Below are 16,771 nucleotides of genomic sequence, written 5' to 3'. Positions count from 1 at the left end.
GTTTACAAGCCTTTGCTTATAAAGGAATGCCCAGACAATTAAAAACTGATAATGGCCCTGCTTATACTAGTCAGGGTTTTAATTCTTTTTGCAAAAAAAATTTTTATCTAACATAAGACGGGTATCCCTTATAATCCTCAGGGTCAGGCCATGGTGGAACGTGCACATCGCACAATTAAAGCCTACCTTCATAAAACAAAAAAGTGGGAGTCTACAGGATCTCCTCATAATCACTTTTCTCTTGTCCTATACATTTTAAATTTTTTAACTATTGATGGTGCTGCTCGATCTGCGGCTGACAGGCATTGGCGTCCTCAGTCATCTGACTATGGTTCAGTTATGTGGAAGAATGTCACTGCTAGAAAATGGTGCAGCACTGACCGAGTTCTAGTATGGTCCCGAGGGTCAGTTTGTGTCTTTCCACAAGACACAGATAACCCTGTTTGGGTGCCTGAGCGGCTGATTCTCCATATGTGGAGGGATGGTGATTGTAACAGCCAGAAAGAAGGTCCGATGGGTCTTCCAGAATCTACCCATCCTGATGCCTGTGCATCTGAGTAGCCATATGTGGCCTTTTTCCTGATCAGTAATTATTGTTTGGATCAAGTGGCTATATAAATTTACACTGATCCAAAGGACAAGAATTCCACCTTTATCTTAGGCACTGTATTCTGGTTCCATTCTTTTGTTGTAACCAAATGCTACTAATTTTGGAGAAAGTTTCAATTGTTCTCAGCAGGTCTGCTGAGCGTAACAGCTGTCCTGGGCCATTACCCCAGGTGTGCAGCAGCGAGGAAAGGAGATTCCTAGATCACGGCTGCCAGTGCCACCTTCACCACTGAAGCAACAGTTTCTACCATAGCCCTCTCCCAATCTGTAAATACTGCAAGCACAGTGGATCAACTAGCAGGTGACTTGGCTTAAGCCTTAGCTACCCAAAGCACACTTAATTATCTAGTACAAATTGGCATTTTTAAACTAAATTTACAAACTAACCTCCTATAGGAACACTTGAATTTTTGTGAGAAGCTCATATGGCTTCCTGTTCGCTGTCTTTTTAACATATCCGTGTTAATGCATCATTTTTCTCCAGAAATCTTGGAGTGATGAGTTTTTAAGTTATACACATGCTTTAGCCATGCAGACCATTAACATCTATGAGACCTGAGTGCCACTTGCAAATGCAGAAGGCCTTTTACAAGGACTTCAAATTGTGGGCAGAACATTGGGGATTGTAGCCCTTGCACTTGGTGTTACTTTGCCACAGCATTAAACAGGCTCATGCCAACTTTCTAACAAGACAGATACTGACTTTTGCTCAAGAGAAAATACCTCTGCCCATGTGTGGCTGACAAACTATTCACCAGTGACGGGTAAGGCAGAGGGGGCAAATATCCAACCTAAGACAGGAAGGTTACAGGCCTGGGTGACCTCTCCAATGACGGGTAAGGAATTATGCTGATGTCCTCTGTCACCTAAGACAGGTGTTAGTTTATATTAAAAGAAAGGGGGACCTGTAGGGCCCTGCATGGACTCCCAAGGCACCTTGAGCTAGCCTGAAGCTGTTGGCGGGAACTCCTCGCCCCAAGTCTGTTGTTGGTACTCTTCTCGTTTTGATACCACACCTCGTGACAACACATCTTGTGACAACACACCTCGTGACACACACCCTGTGACAACCATACCTTGTGACAATACAGGGAGGAGCTAAGCCAAAAATTCCTGTAATTTTCCACTGTGCTATAAGTCGGTATTTAAGCCCTTTCTTGCCTCTCAATAAAAGGTATTCAGCATTTGGTGTTCCAACTTTGCCATTGAACGAATGACCCGCTGTCTTGTCTTAATTTCAATCTCTAGGCCTTCGCCCGATTCGTGGAACAGATTGTAGCATGGGCGCTACAATTTACATCATTGCCCCAGCCCTTTCTTTACCTTTTACAAGGTAACTGCTCCCATCGGTGAACAAGGTCAGTGCTTCCCCGGCCAGATGGAAGTCCGTAAGATCTTTGAGAACTCCAGTCTCTTTAACCAGCAGTTATGGCAGTCACAAATCACCGGTTCATCAGTCTCCTCAGGCAGAAGAGTGGCAGGTAGTGTGCCAGTGAGTCATGAACGCGTTGGTCATCCATTGGTGTGGGCCTTTTCTCCTGAAAATCTGGGCCTTTTTGGCAGAAGCTCGATAGCCCAGATCTGACAGTTCCAGCAGCAGTGCTTGTGTTCCTTCCATGGAGTCGTGTTGGGTGGCTTCTGTTAGAAATAGGTCGTCCACGTACTGGAGGAAGGTTGGATCCTGGACCTGGGGGAGTTGGATCCTGAAGCTGGCCAGATCTTTATGAAGGGCCTCATCAAAGATGGTCAGGGAGTTTTTAAACCCTTGTGGCAGTCGGGTTCAAGTGAGCTGTCCAGTTCTGCCCATGTCAGGGTCCCTCCATTCAAGAGGCAAAAAGCGGTTGGCTGGCAGGATGAAACCTCAGGCAGAAGAAGGCATCTTTTAGGTCTAATATGGTGTAACAGCTCCGCTCAGGTGGGAGGGCACTCAGGAGGTGATAAGGGTTTGGGACAGTTGGATGTATATCATGTGTCCTTTTATTGACCTCTCTCTCAAGTCCTGCTCTGGCCGATAATCACTGGTACCAAGGGAGTGGCAGCAAGGGAGTGTTCCAGGAGACTGAATAGGATCCAGGATGTCTTGTTGGATTCACCTCTGGATATGGGGTCGAATTTCTTTCTGGGCCTCTCATGGGGAACTGTTTAACTGACACTGGTGTAGCACTAGCTTTCAGCTGAATAACCTGTGCAGGCTCTTGCTTTGCCAGACCCATTTAGGATATTTTAGCCCAAGCTAAGAGTATGGGCAAATCATCAGTCCATATTGGAGGTTCCAGCTCCATTTGAACAGTTGAGGTCAAGCCCTGGCTCCTCAAAGTGGAGTCTGTACTCATCTTTTAGCCTAACAGTAAGGACCTGCAATTGATTTCCCTGGTTATCTGTTACAGATGGCTGTTCAGAGTCAAAATGAATCTGGGCTCCTGCTTTTGACAGGATGTCTCTTCCTAACAGAGGGTAAGGGCATCCTGGGGTATGTAGGAACAAGTGGGATATGCAGCACACACCAAGGTTCACTGTTCTAACGAAGGGTAGTCCATGAATATTGCAGTTGCCCTGTGGCACCCATTATCCATTACTATATGCACATTAGTCTTTGTCAAGAGGGGTCCTGTTGCCCAGGCTTCCTGACTGTCTCGCGCCTGCTCTAAAATTTTTTAATTACTGCGGCCAAGATTTTAATCAAATTTCTTTCCTGTCTTCTGTCACGCCTGTTCTCCTTCTCAAGGCTTTTGAGATAGGGTCAAAGGGAGTAAACCGCCTGAAGGCCTCCAATAGCCTTTTAAGAGACACCGAGGGAGATTTGGTCAAGAATGACCTTTTGCCTACTCACTGCTAGGGGGCAGAGTCTAGGGAAAATTAGGCTAAATTTTTGCATCCTTACAATGTCACAATATTTTTTCACCTTCATTTCCTAGCAGGCAAATTAACAGATCAGAAAGGCTACCCAAGAACTTGAGCTGCCTGCAACTTCAATGTGGCAGAGGTCACACAGCTGGGCTTCCTACAGAGTCTGTGTGCACATCCTGGATCTCTTCAAGTCTGGCATTTGAAACCAGAGCTCCACTTTCTGCATAGCTGCCCCTCTGAGCATAGCACCAACTCAAGATGCTCCTGAGAGGACCAGAAGCTGCATGTGGTCACGTGTTGGCTTTGATCTCACTGGTCCTTGGCCTACAGATGTGCCAGGAAAGAGAAAGGAAAAGCACAGGGCCTGTGCAGGCTGGGAAGTCTGTGCTGGATGCCAGGGTATGGTTTCCTCGAGCTGCTAAGTCTTCTCCTACCTCTTACCTTGTTTCTCCAGCTACCTATCCCATGAGTTAAACATGCTCATCCTAGATCTGTGTCCTTCTCGACTTTGGCCCTTTTGGAATCCAGTGGGGACTTTTGGTGAGGGGTCATTGGGTCCCCAAGGTAAGATGCTGGGAGCAGGCCTGGAGTCACAGCCAGCCTTGAGCCACATCCTCTTGCCAAGTAGTTTATGCCATAGCTCTAGCTGAGTCTTATCTTGGCAAAACAGGAAACTGCTCAATGGGCAGTCTGTTTACTTCAGGAACTGAGATAAGCAGATAAAAATGGACTGAGAACTGCCAGAGCCCCAGAGTCAGCACAGCTACCCCTCCCCACTCCCTCCCTGCATTGCTTTAAAAACCCCACTTTGTGACTGATAAAGTTAGACCTTGAGAAGCATTCCTTGGTCTCCTTCCTTCTTTCTCTCCCATTATTTCAGGTTCTAGCCCACCTCGACCCACGAATAACTAGGTCCCACTGGTCGGGTCAAGAGGTGCCCAAAGTGTTGTTCCAGAGAAGGCTTTTACTGAACGGATTCCCCCATCCCTAAATAAAATCGGTAGCTCACACTGAGAAGAGTGCTGGATCTGAGAGCTGCAACACAGCGATTTGGAATCCATCCTCACCACTCATGAGCACATCAATTCCTGGTGAGTCGTCCCCCCCCCAGTTCCATTCAATAATAATGGGTCAATATTTGTCTAAGGAAGTTTAAGTTCTTTAGGGACTTCAAGTTTTCCTTTCGAGAATGAGGAATTAGAGTTTCATGTAAAGAGTTAATAAGTTTCTTTGCTTTCATTTCTAAAAATTGTCCTTGGGTTATCCTCAAAGGACCAGATATTCACCCCCTGACATGGCAAAATGTGGGTGAGGATCTTAATACACTACTTAAAGAACAGGACCTAGAGGCCCTAAGCCTTAGGAACTCCTGCTGTGGCTAACGCCCAGCTAAGTGTATAAAAAAATTAATGCAGCCTGTCAGAAACTGGTGAATTCATTGGAATTTTTTCAGAATTTGTATTGCGGCTACAATTCAAGAGATTTCAATTAAGGATGTTTTATTTCAACAAACTAATCTTGGCCTAGAAAAAAGGACCGCTAAAAGTTGTATGTATGTTCTGTATGTATGATGTGGCCACACATGTGAATGTTTGAGTGTCTGAATTGTGATTGTGAATATGTGAATGTGTGAATCCCAACAATAGGTACTACCTGAATTTCTTAGGTTATACAAAAAAGAAAAATACAGAGAGAGAGAGAGACATCAGGTCATGTCTTAATTGAAAGAGTTGGAGATCTGCATCTCCCATGACTGTCTTGCAGAATGAAACAGTAGTAAATGGTCAAAGTCAGAATGGCCTATGAGCCAGAGAAATCTGTATGGATGTCTCAAAAGAGTTTATCAGAGGAGAGAATACAGAAATCATCCTAAATTTTGGTGGTTAAAAAAATGAGAGAATGGAGGTTAATGTAAGACTTGATGAGAAAAGCTATTGAAAAGAGGCATCAAGAAACTGCAGCCCTGTTAGCCCCACCACCACCCCCAAAAAGGTATCAGTGTAGATGCAAATGAGACCTTGTCAGCTATTGAGAAGAAGCCTCAGGGAACTATAGGCCCTATTAGGCCCCCCACCTAGAAATGTGTCAGTGAAAATGCAAATGAGACCAGGTCAGCTAATGAAAGCTTTACAGGTCAGAGTAGAAAAAGTTTTCAAAAGTATTTGGGACTTAAGTTACACCCTAAAGAAATTATGTCTCACAGATTAGAAATTAGAAAAGATAGATGATCATTAAATGATTTTCAAAAGTTATTAGGAAATATTCCAATCGTTATGTCCTTTTTTAAAAAAAAAAAGCACCTACTGGTGATTTGAAACCTTTAAGCTATATCCTTAAAGGAGATAGTGATCCCAATTCACCTAGACTGCTAACTGAAAAGAGTAGACAAGTTCTCTTACAATCGGAGAATGCAATCCTGCATCAGCAGATATGCTATATTGACTATGCAAAACCATGGGAGGCTTATGTACTTTCCATACAGCATAGTCCGAAATTTTTCTGTCTTATGACAAAGGGGACCATTGTTATGGTTGCATTTACCTGTTTTCTCAGTCAAAGTTTTAAATCCTTATTTTAAAGCAGAAGCTTGTTGGTACAAAATGCTGTCTAAGAGATATTTGGCCAGAGAACGAAGCGTAATACATGTTCCCTATACCAAACAGTAAGTTAATGGTTATTTCAAAACCTTTACAACCAGCAATTAACAGGGAAAGGAATGTTTAATTAGATGGTGAGGGGTTACCTCCCCTTTTCTGAGAATGGGCTCCTGCACCAGCCATGGCACTCCTGACTTAAGGAGTTAATTTTGTTTTATCATTAAAAGTTTCCTTTCTCTGAATAGATTTAGGGCCTACGTTTTCAAGCATTTATTAATTATAATTTTTGGTCCATCAGCTTTTGCTTAGTTTTTGGAAAAAAAAATTTACAATCAGTTTATAGACTATTACCATTTGTACTAATACATCCTTTTGTATTCCCTAAAATTGTAAGGAGCAATCCTGTTAGTTTTTACTGATGGTTCTTTTGAGGGAAAAGCAGCTTATGTTATTTATTGATGGGAAAAGAATATGTAGTGCAGACAGATCCAGCTTCAGCTCAGATAGTTGAACTACGCGAGCTGTTGCAATAGTTTTTCAGCTTCTAATGAATGATTCGTTTAACTCATACTGATAGTCATGTTTTCAGAGCTCTTCAAGTTTTAGAGATAGTTCCATACATTGAAACTAGTAACAATCAGATTACATTACTATTTGAGCAAATTCAAACTGCCATTCATCAAAGAAAGGCACCTTGCTGTGTGGGTCATATAAGAGCTCATTCAAACCTTCCTGGTCCACTGACTAAAACTAATGAGTCAACTGATAGTCAGGTAGAATTAGCTCAGCAGTCACACATCTTTCATCATCAAAATAGTAATAGTTTAAGAAAACAGTTTGTTTTAACTAGAGAGACTCAGAAGGCCATTCAGGTTACTTCTAGCCCTATATCCTGGTTGACCTCTCCACTAATTTGTGGAGAGGGGAATCTCTTAGAAGAGATGGAAGTTGTCCTTACTACCCAAACCCTTGCCCAAGGCACTCTGCCAAGAAACAAAGATCTCCTGATGATGTGTAAAATGGGCTGGGACAAAGGACTAGGGCTAGGTAAGCTGGAGCAAGGAGAATTCTGCTCTGTTGCCACTCTCCCAATTAGACACCCAGGCTCCAGGTAATAGGAAAGGATTTGGCCATTTTTAATGTGGGTCGCTGTTGCACTGCCAGCCCCCATTCCCATTGCATGGATTTCTGACTTCCAATGTGGATGGAACAATAGCTCTTAACCACAGAAAAACTTCTGGTGGCTTCCCAACTAGTTCAAGAACAATTGGAGGCAGGACATGTGATCCCCTCCACCTCTCCCTGGAATTCTCCTATATTTTTGATTAAAAAGGCTTCAGGAAAATGGAGATTGCTCCAGGATTTGAGGGCCATTAATGCAACAATGCAGCCTATGGGAACTCTTCAGCTCAGCTTGCCCTCACCCGTGGTTATTCCTAAAGATTGGCATCTAATTGTTATTAATTTAAAGGATTGCTTCTTTTCCATTCCGCTGCACTCCCAAGTTAGCCCCAGGTTTGCATTTAGCCTACCTTCGATTAAATTTCAGGAAACCGCCCTTTGCTTTCAATGGGTAGTTCTCCCCCAAGGAATGGCTAATAGTCCTACAATATGCCAGGCCTATCTGGCTGCCTGCCTGGATCCTATCAGGAGCAAGTTTTCTAATCTTTACATTATCCATTATATGGATGATATTCTGCTGGCAGCACCTGCTAAGGAGAGATGTCTTGAAGTGTTTGCTAAATTGCAGGAGCTCCTGGAGGCTCGCGGATTTATTTTGGCCCCAGAGAATGTTCAAAAGGCCCCAGAGAATGTTCAAAAGAAACCTCCTTACACCTATCTAAGCCATCGAATCCAACAGACCATTCTCCGGCCTAAAAGGCTCCAAATTGATTATTCAAATTTAAAAACTCTTCACGATCAGCAAAAGGTTTTGGGAGACGTTCAATGGATCCTCCTCTATTTCCATTAAAACAGGGAAGCTTAAACCAATATATGATATTCTTCCAGGGGATCCAGCTCCAACCTCTTCCAGACAGATTACACCAAGGCCAAAGAGGCCATCCGATTGCTATTAAAAAGCATTGAAAAAGTCCATCATCTTTGCCGCCTAGATTATGGACACCCTCTTATTATACTTGTACTTTCCTCCAGTTGTTCACCCACCACTGGTTTTTGGCAAAACGGCCCTATATATTGCATACATTTGTCAGCCTCCCCCTAAGAAGGTGGCGTCATCATCAAAATAAGAATAGTCTAAGAAAAGAGTTTGGTTTAACTGAAGAGACTGCTCATCAAATTGTCAAACATTGTGATGTGTGCCAACAATATTTACCAGGAACTAATATAGGAGTAAATCCCTCAGGCCTGCTTCCTAATCATTTATGGCAAATAGATGTCACTCATATTGCAAAATTTGGCAGATTAAAGTATGTGCATGTGACAGTCGATACATATTCAGGCTTCTTAATGGCCACTTCACAAACTGGTGAAGCCACTAAGCATGTGGTAAGTCACTGTTTAAAATGTTTTGCTCACATGGGAGTTCCAAAAAATTATAAAGGCAGACAATGGATCTGGATATACTAGTAAAGCATTTCAACAATTTGTGCCCAATAAAAATTAAACATATAACAGGCATTCTTTATAATTCTCAAGAGCAAGAAATTGTGGAGCATGCTCCACAATATTGCTCCTTAATATTGCAATTTATAAGGAGAAGGGAGTCATGTCTCCAGTTTCCACATGATACATTAAATCATGCACTCTTCATTTTAAATTTTTTGAATGTGGATGCCTATGAGCAATCTGTGGCAGACAGATTCTGATATGATGGAACTCAAGAGACTATTACTGAAGTCAAATGGAAAGATCCATACAGGAGACTATGGAAAGGGCCCAACCCTGTCCTAATATGGGGTTGAGGGGGGTCGAGGGGATGTTTGTGTTTTCTTGCAGGAAGAAGATGAGGCCCTGTGGCTGCCAGATCAGTTGATGAGATGCTGGGAAGAGAGGAAAACGGGACCTGAGTCCTTTGAAGCATAATTACCCCCCCCCCTCTCTCTTTCTCTCTCTCTCTCTCTCTCTCTCTCTCTCTCTCTCTCTCTCTGTGTGTGTGTGTGTGTGTGTGTGTGTGTGTGTCTGTCTCTCTCAGGGGTCATTCCCTAGAACAGACAAGGCTTAAACCTATTGTTTTTACAACAAGGAGGAATTTGTGCAGCACTCAGAGAGGAATGTTGCTTTTATGCTGATAAGACCCAACCCATTTAGTGGAAGACAGCTTAGATAGAATGCAGAAAAATCTTGAGGAATGTAAACAACAGCCAGAACAGGTCGAGTCCTGCTATAAAAATTGGCTTTCCACCTCCCCTTGGCTTTCTACCCTGCTTCCTTCTTTCCTGGGACCATTTGTGGGATTATTGCTGCTGCTGACTTTTGGGCCTTGGGCATTCCAGAAATTAACTCAAATTGATTCCATGCTTGAAAAACCTATTTCTGTACACTACCATCAGCTTTTGGAAAAGGAACAGGGCTCCCCTGAGGAACCTGTTGAGGATGGTGACAATGCCAGTTCTGATCCCCCTAGACAAGGACTTGATTTCACAGGACTCGAACAACAGAGGACCTGGTTCTCTCAAATATGGAGACGTCAATGACGGGAATGTCGCGGTGCCACAAATCGGATGCAGGCCCTCCTATTTGGCTGTAGGTATCTCAATGACGGGAGTAGCATAGGGCCGTCTCTCAGGAGCCCACTCTTCTTGCCCAAGTTTCTTGCCCGATTTTTGACCATGTCCTTGAGTGCTGAGGGCGGATGCACCCTATGCAGCCTAAGACAGAGGTCCTACCCATTTGTCACATAGTGACAAGCCCATCCCCAGGGTCCCGATTGTGGGAGCTCACCGCGTAGCCTAAGACAGACCCTCCATAAAAATAAAAATCATAGGGGGATATTTTAGGAGCCGGCCTGGAGTAGCAGCCAGCCTTGAGCCACATCCTCTTGCAAAGTTGTTTATGCCATAGCTCTAGCTGAGCCTTATCTTGGCAAAATAGGAAACTGCTCAATGTGTAGTCTGTTTACTTCAGGAACTGAGATAAGCAGATAAAAATGGTCTGAGAACTGCCAGAGCCCCAGAGTCAGCACAGCTACCCCTCCCCACTCCCTCCTTGCATTGCTTTAAAAACCCCTCTTTGTGCCTGATAAAGTTAGACCTTGACAAGCATTGCTTGGTCTCCTTCCTTCTTTCTCTCCCATTATTTTCATGTTCTAGCCCACCTCGAACCATGAATAACTAGGTCCCGCTGGGCAGGTCACTAAGACTTTCTGACTTGAATTCTGTGGCAAGGAAGGGGGTAGTTAGTATAAGAGAAGGTGTATTTAATTATGTTGAGGGTTATCATACAAGGCTCATACTATAAATTCTTAACTACAATCTTATGCCTATCTTCTCAAGATTGCTCATCTGTGCAAAGTATCTTAGGTGAAGGTCAGGTCCAGTGACTCACACAAGTCTCTGATTCAAGGGTGATGATGCTAGGGACACTCTCCATCACCGTGGCACATCAAAGTGGGGTCTCTCCTGATATGCAGAGCAGACCATCTGCTGTTGGTCTCATACATACGTATATGCTTATATAGTGTCTTGTGGGCATCATGAAGTCTAGGACTGTGTCTATCTATCTTGAGAGAGTGTATCATTGGGTTCTGTTTATCAGGTGCAGCCTTGCATTCAGCAGGAATACTGACTAAGCTAGTTTTACAATTCTGAAAGTTTTTTTTTTTTTTTTTTTTTTTAGTATATTAATTGCACTTGTTAATTGGTGGGCCTACTGTTCCAGTAATATATCCATAACATTGTGCCTGAAGCTGGCTGGACACAGATTCCACATGCCTCACAAGGCATCATCATCAAGGAGTCCCTCCTGTTTCTCCAGCAGCCCAGGGAGAGGCTGGGTTTACAGCTCAGTAACTAGACTGCACTTAGACTTTTCCACAGCCAGGATATAAATGGTCAGGCCTAATGGTATGGTCTCACCACCTCTGTATAATATAGTGCACACGTCTTCCTTACACCCTATGACACCAAACACAGAGGGACAACAAGCTTTGCTGCAGTGTACAGCGCTGCATTTGCAGCATCACTCACTGAGCCATTCCTAGTGTGTCCCCTAAGAAGCTCACCCACTTTTTGCTTCCTCTGAAGAGAACAATGTAAAATCAGTCATAATTGCAATGACTGTTGGGCTATGATGGACAAGCATTTTAAGCAGACCCTGTTGAGTCCAGGCCACAAGTGTGAGCACTTTATCTCTGGTATTTAGGGACTTACTTTTTCAGCATCTTCTTTCTTTTAGGCCAACATTTCCATAAAGTAGTGGGCCACTGTTCTCACTGTGGGTGTGTATCACTATGGCAAATGGCAAGAAAGTCAGATCAAGTTACCAAGTGCCCCTGGCTAGCTATCAGAGCAAGACTATGAAGCATTTTTACAGTGCCAAGAAGGAGGGATTCTCATCTACCCAAGGTGCTATAGGGTAGAATTAGGCTGTGTAAAAGGGCAGCTCACTAGGTTAAGCAAAACATAATTTACTATGTAGAGTGGGCAGGAGAGCTTTGAACTGCCTACATTTGGGCTTTGAATGAAATCAAGAGAGTGCTTGACACCCTCGGTTCACCATGGCCTGAGAGCAACAGTTCCTGCCCCAAGTATGTTACATCCAATGTTACATCCTGTCATAGATGGCCCAAGTTGCAGACAGCCCAGATCAAAATTTTGAAACAAAACAAGGGTTAACTGTTCTGCAAGACATCTTTGATAAATAAGAGGGATGGAAAGACTGGAGGGCCTTGAATGAATTCCCTGGGGCTTACTGTCCTGCCCTTTTCCATTTCCATTTCCATCTCCCTTTCTCAGATTGCTTCCAAGTCCTGTATTCAGATGTTTTCTGTGAAGCATTCCTATGTGTGTACAAAAGGTAAGAGCTGAGGGGTCACAGACATGGGCAAATGGTGTTTCTCAAGTGAGTGTGTACATTTACATGAGTATGTATATGTTGTGATACTGTTTCTGAGGGAGGGTTATAGGGGATGTCAATTATGTGTGTGGTACTTCCATGATGTATGTGGTACATGTAATGTATATAGTGATAGTATTGATCATAGAATCTAGAATAGTAGACAAACCAATTACCATGGCCATAAGGGAGGTTTTCAACTGAGTAAACTGAAGTGAGAAAAACCACTCTAGATACAGACAGCAATATCCATTGGTCTGAGATCCCAAGCTGATTAATAACAAGATGAAAGGAAGGGAGATCTGGCATTCTCCACTCTATCATTTATGATTGTGGATGCAATATGACCCCATGCCTCATGTTCCTGCCACCATGCATCCTTCCCTTACATGAAGGACTGCACGTTTACTATGAACTAAAATCAGTTTAAGTTGATTTTTTTCTGGCATTTTGTCACAACCTCAACGAGAAAAGTAACTAATACAGAAAACTGGCATCAGGAGTGATGCTGTAGCTAATCCCTGACGGTGTGGTTCTTAGGCCTTTGAAAATAGATGCAGGAAAATAGTCTGAATGTTTGGAACATTGTCAAAGGCTGTGGCGCAAGTGGCTAAAACAGGCGTGTCAGGAGAAAGTGTGATAATGATTGTGCTATGTATGTTAGGGTGTTCTGTGATGTGATGTATTGTGTGGAAGGGCATATAATGTGTAAGGGCCACATGATGTGTTTTTATGATATATACAACATGTCTGAGCTTTTATGTAACTTGTAGTGTCTACTACATATTCATGGGTTTTATATCATGTATTTATGTTGTCGTTTACATATGAATATTATGTATAATAATTGTGTAATGTGTTTATAACTGAGAGTGAAATAAAGTGTGTGTTGTTTTAAGTAGAAAAGTAGTATGTGATGGGAGATGTCATTCTGTATATGTTTGTCATACTGGTTAATGAATAAAGCACTGTTGGCCAATAGGAAAGCTAGGTAGGCGGGACTAGGAGACAAGGAGGAAAGAGGAAGTAGGAAGGAGCATCAAGATGGGGAGCCTGCAGAGAACAGAACTGCCATTCCTCCTCTCAAGGTAAGACCATATAGTAATACATAGAAATGGGTTAATACTTAAGACAGAGCTAGCCTATAAGAAACAAGTAATGGGCCAACAGAATTGTATCTAATACAGAGACTCAGTGTGTTAACTGGGGCTGGCAGCTGTGGGACAAGACCAGGAGTGGGAGGAAAAGCCGTACTCTTTACAAGTATGTCTACTTGTGTGTACATATATTGTATTAAAAAAATCTTGACAGGGGTGTGTATGAGTGTGTGTGTGTGTATGTGTGTGTGTGTGTGTTTTCATGATGTCCGATATGGGTGATTAAGTATGTAGTATTTCTAAAGGGCACATGGGTTTACATGCCCTAAGTAGGCACGCATATATAGTTCAGCCCCTGGACTTTTAAAATGTTGGCCTTCGTGGGCAAACCTGCATGTAGGAATAACTGTCCCTTTCAGGGAAACCTAAGGTAGGTGCCAGCACCAGAAATGAATTAGATTTAGCTGTTTTCTTGAGGTAGCACTGAGCCAACAGGTGTGCTATGGAGTCTGGGGAGGGTCCTTGTAAATGAGGGTCCTTGCTCTACTACGCTGAGGTGTCAGGATAACACAGAAGGGAGGATAGAGCTGGCTCTCAGCCCCGAGGTAGCGATGCAGGCAAATGAGGAAAAGGTAGAATCCTGCCTATGGTCTCACCCACCCAGCCATCCTCACTCTGTCCTTTTCATTTTGTGTCAGTGTCAGGGAGGTGTTCGCAGGTGTTGGAAAGACCCTGCTAAACCCCAGAGTGATGGGCAAGTGAATGAGGATGAAGAAAGCTGCATTGACTCCAGACCTATATCTATGGTGGTCACCTCCTGGGAAGAACTCCCTTTAGTGGGTCAGGTACTAGAACTGTGTCTGAGACAGGGCATCTCCTGTGAGGGACTCTCTCGTGTGCATCAGGGACTTGACCTGTGTCTAAGGAGCCAAATACTCTTAGGTATTTTCTTGGGTGGTTCAGGGACCAGACCTATCCCTTATGTCCTTGGTCTTGGGCTCTTTATTAGCACACCAGAGAAACACAGAAAAGAATGGATAGACTTCATGCTCAGTATCACAGTCAACACGGTGGATGCTGATCCCTAACCCTGTGCAGATAGGGCCCTGCCCTCTGCTACAGTGCCCATGTGGATTCAGGAATGTGTGAGGTCTCCAAGCAGGAAGGTTTCAGCTAAGTTGGCATAGCTCAGAACAGGGATGGACTCTCATGACTTTGGACTTGTTGCATCACTGATTACAGTAGGACTCCTAACTTCTCAGGATCCTTCCTAGCTACATTAGCATGGATACTCAGTGACCATAGATGATGGTTCATACACTGCCCTTGTATAATAAGGGCCTGAGAATTCCATCTTCAAGGTAGCCCTTCATGAAAGGTGAGAGCAGAGAGAACATGGCACCTAAGTCTCCTGCTCCAACACTTTAATGTTCGCCTTGCAGATCCCTATCAAGTGAATTTCAAGGGATGAGGATTTAAAAATACAAATGACCTGAGCCAAGTTATTTGCAGGTTCACGTTCAGTGACTCCAGGGTTGTTGGTAAGTAATGCATTGGTATCCCAGTACCCATGAGGTACACATTACCATTCAGAATCATTTCTCAAAGTCAGCCATGCCTTCTGCTTTGCAGACCACGCACAATGGGGAATCTATAGGCCTATCCTAATCTGTCTTCACGCAAACAGTGGAAGAATCAGCTCCCAAAGGCATCTGGAGCCTGGCATGACACTGGCCCCTCCTCACTACAGCATCCATTTAGCCTTTTGTTGTTCCCCTTCTTGAGGTTCTAATCCCACAAGATGGCCTCCACAGATGCCACAGGCAGAGCCTCCTAACTGAGCATGAAAGATGTCCAGCAGGTCTTTCTGGAAAGTCATTCATTACAGCACACAGGGGAAACAAAGGACTGGGAAACTGGAAGCCTAGCCAGTGGGGGTACAGCTCAGTTCTTGGCTTTTTGCCCCAGCTCAGGGGACTGGGAATAGAATGTATGTTGAGGATTAGCGGCTTCAGCCACAGTTTCAGAATTCCTCAGACTCCCAAAGGAGGAAAAGAAAAATGTTTATTCCCTTATGAGCATTCTCCAGCTCAGCAAACAACACAACTCCCCACCTACTTCCTTGGTCTAAACCTGGTTGCCATTCTTGCTCCTCTTCTCCTATCCCTGTACCCAGGCCACCAGCGCTTCATGCTGCCTTTATCTGCAGCCTCCATGGCGCCTGACACATCCATTGCACTAGAAGTACCACCCAAACTTCTTCCAAGAGCCCACACTTTCTCACTCACTACGTTCAGCAACCTAGTAGGTGCCTTACCATTTGCCTCTCACCTATCCCTGAGCCTCCAACCCTAAGGTCATTTCCTGGCTGCTCCCATCTCAGACATCAGCACTTCACACGAAATCAGTTTCAGTGCACATGGTCTACCAAACACAAATGTACCAAAAAGTACATGGGCTTGAAGCACCCATAGCCACTGCCCAGGAGTTCACAATCCACACCGTGTAGCTCCCCGACAGTCTCGCCACTGTGTATCTTTAGCTAAATTCCAAGCATTTCATGTATAATCACTTATTCTTTAAATAAGAAATTATATCTCTAAAAGAAGGGACTCATCACCAGTAACTGAGCATCTGACCTCTCCCCAGGATGCCCCACCCCTCTACTTCCCATGTCACAGCACACTGCACTCTTTTATATTGTCCTGTGTGTCTTCCCTCTCTCCCTTCCTCTCCCTCTCTGTCTTTCTCGCTCTCTCCCTCAATCACCAACAAGTGATCCTTGGGTACAGGATATGCTTGCTAGGTAACAGAGTGCTGTTCAGGAGGGGGCAGAGTTGGAACTCCACAGTTGCCCTCGAACAAAAAGAGGCAGAGGGAGTAAGCAGGCATCAGCCAGTGTCAGCTCTCAGACAGAGGTGACAGTGGAGGAAGGGCTCCCTATTAATAGTCTTATGCCAAATTCTTTTAGATGAAAGCCCTTCAGATATTACTGATACCACCATAAATTGTCCCGGACCAAAGATACAGCATACTGGCGAGTAAGTGTCCCTTGCTAAAGTCCTTCTTTAGGAATTCCAAGATTTGTGTGTCCTCTGCTATAAGCACCTGTCTGCCTTATATGGGTTCCATTTCCTTTCTACGAGACTGTTAGTGACCCTGGAGGTTCTTAGCAATACACAGTGCCCAGGCACTGATGAGGGCAGGATAGAGAAGATGATGGGTTCCAGGGTTCAAACCGGCGTTTGAATATCTCCCTGATTCCTTAGATCCTGCTCATTGTGGTCATATGACATGAAGACCCCTTCTGGCCTAATCTGCAGCCTTCACATCCCTGCAGTGCTTGAGTCTTTATGCTTTGGGTAATAGAGTTCCTCTACCCACCTGTTCACTGTCAGGGAGGCCTGTGCTGAATTTCAGTATCATTACACTGAGGACTGATGTGTGTGACACTTTCAACAAACTGAGTCTCTGGGGTATTTCCGTCATCTAGTCTCTCTTCCATGCATTAGAGAAGTGTCTCTTGAGGTCAGTCTGAACAAAGGCCTCTCCTTCATTGGCAATAGACTCGTCATCACCGGAACCAACTGTGGGAGTAACAAGGTA

General features: G+C 44.0%; 1 protein-coding gene across 2 annotated transcripts in view; it reads left to right on the top strand.

Moving 5' to 3' along the window:
- Positions 1-14,595: 14,595 nt before the first annotated feature.
- Positions 14,596-16,771, top strand: part of LOC127235318 (anthrax toxin receptor-like) — a 103,181-nt gene continuing 101,005 nt past the window's right edge. For both annotated transcript variants that reach the window (XR_007835698.1, XR_007835697.1), the window contains exon 1: positions 14,596-14,706. The gene's annotated coding sequence lies outside the window, so the exon portion shown is untranslated. The remainder of the gene's footprint in view (positions 14,707-16,771) is intronic.

This window comes from Phodopus roborovskii, unplaced genomic scaffold, assembly GCF_943737965.1.
Source record: "Phodopus roborovskii unplaced genomic scaffold, PHOROB, whole genome shotgun sequence".
NCBI classification, from domain to species: Eukaryota; Metazoa; Chordata; class Mammalia; order Rodentia; family Cricetidae; genus Phodopus; species Phodopus roborovskii.
The sequence above is the reverse complement of the archived record's forward strand: the minus strand, read 5'-3'. Positions and strand labels throughout refer to the sequence as shown.